General features: G+C 37.0%; 1 pseudogene; it reads right to left on the bottom strand.

The window, feature by feature from the left end:
* Positions 1-1,043: 1,043 nt before the first annotated feature.
* On the bottom strand, positions 1,044-2,926 carry LOC149820892 (phospholipid-transporting ATPase 2-like; annotated as a pseudogene).
* Positions 2,927-5,559: the final 2,633 nt, after the last annotated feature.

The raw sequence follows: 5,559 nt of genomic DNA, 5'->3' as shown, positions 1-5,559 counted from the left end.
AAATATGATAGTTATGGTAGTTCATTATTTGAACTACTATAGAGGAAAGGAAGACACAGTGGTTCATTTATGAACCACTATGAAAACACAACAGTTATGGTAGTTCATTGTTGAACTACCATATAGGAAAAGAAGACGCAGTGATTCATTGTGAACCACTGTGAAAACACAGCCACTATGGTAGTTCATTGCTGAATTGCCATAGTGGGAAAGAAGGCACAATGGTTCATTGTGAACCATTGTGAAAACACATCTGGGAAAACAGTAATAGTGAAAATGTAGCAGGTGACTTCTACAAAGGCAGCAATTTTGGTGATTGAACAGGATATGGCAGGGCCTGTGACACTGCACAATGATATGCTAGGGAACATCAAGTGATCCTAGCAAACTGATGAGGACACAAAGCTGGCAGAGGCTCTTGTCAGGAGTGATATACCATGAACTAGACCAACAACCTGTTAATGTTGCCTAATGTGCTGGGATATAGGCATGTAAAGAACAACTAATTGTGCAGGAAGCTATGTGAACAAGATATGATATGAAAGGGGATGAAGGTGACAGGTGCAGTGAAAATTTATGTTGATTTAAAAGACAGAATGATGAAGATGTGAAGTTTCAATAACATCGCTCCAGTCCAATGATAGCTCATCTCTGAATGATATACATTTCAGTTATGACAAAAAAAAATGACCATTTATGTAATGGATGTCATTTCTGTAGTGATATATATTACAGTAGGTGCCGACAAGCAAAAGGGCAAAAGAAATAATCAAGATACATGATATTATATAGTGAATAGATGCAGACAAATATATACAGCAGAATGCATTAATTCTAGGAATGTAATTGAAGCAGAAAGGAAATAAGGAGTCATAACATTCATTGGATAACGGCAGCAGAGTGATTTTACATAAAGTTGATAGCAAACCATTTTCTCTTGCAGATCAAATTCAGTAACAATAGCGAATTACCTTCAGCTCCACCAGTGTGGCTAGTCACGAAAACCTCTTATCTTTAGTAGAGACCAGAGGGAACTTTTCTGTTTATTCCCAACTCGGTTTCATCGCCTGTATGTACAGCTCCATCCTATACTTCTCAAAACACTACTGTAGCAAGGCATTAATGATGGTTAAGAAGCATAGATCATCATCAATAAAATGGAGAAAACAAACACAAATTTACATCAAATCTTATGACGTCCCTGTCGGATGGAGGGCACTCAATGGCACCTTCAATCTTGTGCAAAAGGTCAGAATTAATCTCAGAACATGCAGAAGGTATGACTCTTGTCATTCAGGTCTATTTCACTATCAGGTGCTGCAATTTCAACATAGCATACACCATGTGGGTCGAAAGTTCTAATTAAAACCAGATCACACGACACTTCATCATTCTCATACGACAAGACCATGTTGCCAACATGAACATCTTGAGCTTGGATGCACTTCTTGATTCCGTGACATACAACCCATGCTTCTTTCTTATTTGCTTTCTTGTAAGAAAGATATTGATTGTAATCATACCCGATCTCTTTAATAACAAATACTGCAAATATGAAGATAAGTGATCTCCTGGTACTTCAAGGATAATAAGTAACCAGGTTTGGAAGCACGCAATCAATAAAGAAGTCTTTGACAACAAATTTAAAGTAAAGACTAACCTTCCATTAGAGATTTGGCGAGGCAAGTCTGCCATGCAAGAACTTCATGATAACTTTAGCAAATTACAAAATAAAATCTGCAGGTGGGATGAGAGACTCTTCCTTTCGTTTTTGCAGGATTCCGATTTGCTTGAGCTCTATTGGCTGTAGCAGCCACAACACCATCAGGAGATCTGGAAATTATAGAAAAGATACAAAGTTAAGACACTGTTTGTCTCATAAAAGAGTTTTTATCTGACCGAGACCCAGTTCCAATGCAACATGGTCATTCGACCAGCAGAATATTGAATCCACCCAATGAAGTATCCAAAGCAAATGCCATCCCCTTTGACTGTGACCCTCCAGCTGGGAATAATTGCAACTCAGAGAAGTTACCCGAACGAGGATCCTCAATTTATCCAGTGTTGTAGCCATTTGTCCCATATAATCCGCAATATTTGACATACTTAGAAGTAGATACCAATGTTTCAGCCAGAGTTTTTCTGTAATTTCTCTATCCCTTGAGACAGAACGTCTTCAGCATATTGAAATGATTGCTTTTAATACCTGCAAAAAAATCAAATTTTTTTTACAACATTCTAGATTAGAAGTTAGAGCATGAGCCAAACACGATTCCCCCTTTTTTTTTGTCTATTAACAAGGTAAAGCTTATCCCAGCCCTCTCAGGCTTTTAAAATTTCTTCTTTATATCATGCTCTGCCTCACAATTCTGGATTTTGATTCAGATGTTCACTTGATCTGATTGTTATTTGATAAAACGTGGAATTGGACTCAGCACAGTCCTAGTCCCGTATCACCAAAGAGTTGGATCACAGCTCCAAGAGCCAACATTCAATGCTTCTCATTGGATTCGCATAGCATCCGCCGATACATGATAGGGAAGCACTTGAACTTCCTCTTTACATCCTCCTGCTCCATCGAAAAACCTTTCACTAATGACCTGGAACAAAAATCAGAGGCATTGGCAATAAACATACATCATCATTTGGTGCCGGATGTGATGACTAGTGTGTTTTTACTACAACAGAGTGTATGAAATGAGTGTACGCTGTCACGTGGTGACAGCAAAGTGGGTGAAATGAAGTGGATAGGCGTAGAAAGGTGGGCGTGACTGCAGAGAGGTGAGAATTGCTTCTAAGTTTTAATGAACAGTACCACTTGCAGAATATGGATGCAAATGGCTGTAGTAGATGTGGGGTAAGGATATCCGGAATTTGGCTGGAAGTTGTAACCAGATGTTTTGAAAAAGTGCCGCAATGGCTTCATTGTCCCTTATAAATAGAGACCAAAAATCAGAGATTACTTCCTGCTCTCTTATCTGATAATCTCGAATCGCTCCATAAGGAGAACCAAATTACAATACCTGAACAGTTATTCTTTCAACAAGATCTTGATCCGATTAAGATTCAGATTCTCATGGAGAGGGTTGGGATCAATATTGAATGTTTTCTCAAGCTATCTCCCTCACGCCTCATCTTTCTCTTAGTAAGATTCCTTCAACATCAGTTGATTGACCGACAGTGATCTCATGACAGTGTAAGGGATACAGAGGATGCAGAGAAAATGACGCAAATTACAGATATTCAAAGAAAAAAAATGCATTTAGTTTGACATCATTCACTTACCTCAAATTTCCCACACATCAATAGAAACAAATAATTGGACTCTCGCTTGAAGAATGAGTCTTTTTGGCATTTAGCCAAAACCTTAAAAGATTTGGTCTATGGAAATGTACACATTAAAAGACAATGCTAACTATGATGATCTTAAAAAGCAAAATTTCATGGATAAAACAAAAGACAAAATCAGAAAATGCATAATACAACTGATAATATACATGAAACATAGGGATAATGAACAAACACATTGACCTCTTAACCGACTGAGAGGTGTGCGAATGAGGTTAGCATTTATACTGCATCAATCAGGAAAACACGATATATATATATATATATATATATATATATATATATATATATATATATATATATATATACATATATTTATTTATATTTCTACACAGTAAATCTAATGAACCCAAAATCCCATATATGAAGAGATTGCAATCCTGGATTGTGGGTTTAGTACTCACTACTAGAAGCTGATCCTACAGGATATGCAACATAATCAGATTCTATCTTGGTGGCAATGTGTTGTGGATGGTCAGGGTCCAACGCTCCTTCAGTCCAGTTCTGCCGATGTGGTACTGTCTGACCTCTGATTTTAAGAAACCGAGGGCATGGTGCTTAATTGTGGCCTTGATCACCCCCATCAGAAATGCTTTTGAATGTCGGCTGTGTGACACAAACTAAGTAACTCATCGTTTGTACTCAAGACACCAGATGATGCAGAACAACTGAGAACAATGTAATCATACGATCGGAGGGAAAGTCCAGTAGACAAACGACATTAGTGGGTGAATCAACAGAGATATCAAGATGTTAACATTAATTGACCATATACAACGCAGTACATAAAACAAAACAGAGAATCTGAACATGAATCAGACATTTAGAAGGAGCATAACATTCAAGAAGGAAGTAAGGAATCATATATAACAAGTCATTAAAATAAAACTAAAGCCAGACAAACATTCAAGAGTCTGCACAATTTTTAAAGGGATTCAAAAACAGATGTTGGAATCTTTGCGTTCCATTGCTATTGCACGAGGAGGCATTGGGATTGCTACAGGCAATCCAATACCCATCCCTGGTGCGTTAATGGGGGTTAAAAAACTGAAGGAATTGAAGGATAAATCATTAAAAAAAATGAAATAGGATTAATACAGGAATGAAATCGAAGTTCAAAGGAGAACAAATGGATCGACCATCAGTATGTGAGGAAGGATTTAAAAAAAGGAAATCCACAGGAATAATCGCTAGAAATCAAGGTGTAGATGAAAAATCATTTGAAGATTTAAAAATCCGACAATAAACAATGTGCTAAAACTAGTGAAAATCAAAGAAAAATCGTGAATAAATGATAAAAGAGAGAAGGGAAAATGAATGACAACTTATCTTTGTCTTGCAGGGTTATGAAGAAGGAAAGAGAGGGATTCTCTTCTTTCCTCTTGCGTGGAACTCCTTTGGTCCAGAAGAAAGGGGAGGATGAGGGAAAAGGGCAATCGTTGAGAAGAAGGAAGAAGTGGGGTGCTGATGCGTGAACATAGAGATGTGAAAAGCGGATCCGTGAAGGAGAAGAAGGTGGAGGGGTGATAACGGGTCGATACATGAAGAGGAGGGCAATGGGGAGGTGAAAACGGATAGTGAAGGAGGAAATGGGGAGGTGAAGAAGCGGTACGTGAAGGAGAAGAAGAGGAATGTACAGGAAAGGGGAGGGGTGAAGACGATCGATGGGGAGGACCCTTCTGGAAGGTAGCCTGCGAGAGAGGGAGAGAGGGTTTCTGTGAGAGAGAGGAAAAAACTTTGTAACCTTTAAAGAAAACACGATTTTTTTCTTTTTTTCCTAAAAACCCTTCTGTTTTAAAGATTTTCAAATGGCCGACTCTTTTTCAAAAGCTTTTGCAAAAACTGTTTTTAGTTTAAAAGATTGTTTTTCAAATAAAGAGTTTTTCAAAAGTCTGAATTTTGTTTATTTTCTATTTTTTTTGTTCTTTTCTTCACTTTATATACATTTTATGATATTTTTGAAAACAAAACTCTAAAACTAATAATTTTAAACTAATTTTACAAAATTTCAAAATATTTATATATATATAAAAAAAAGGTTTTTCTAAAAAATCAAGGTTATTTTGAGAAAATTTCTTCAGAAAATGGGTTTGGACCCAAGTTTTGAGAAAATATTCGAGTTTTTGAAACTCAAATAGAGAAATACAACATGATGGATCCAAACGGATGTCGGATGGATTATCCGAGCTATTTAAAAACTATTTTTGGTAT

The sequence above is a fragment of the Nuphar pumila genome, chromosome 12 (assembly GCF_984573655.1).
Source record: "Nuphar pumila chromosome 12, dmNupPumi1.hap1.1, whole genome shotgun sequence".
NCBI classification, from domain to species: domain Eukaryota; kingdom Viridiplantae; phylum Streptophyta; class Magnoliopsida; order Nymphaeales; family Nymphaeaceae; genus Nuphar; species Nuphar pumila.
The sequence above is the reverse complement of the archived record's forward strand: the minus strand, read 5'-3'. Positions and strand labels throughout refer to the sequence as shown.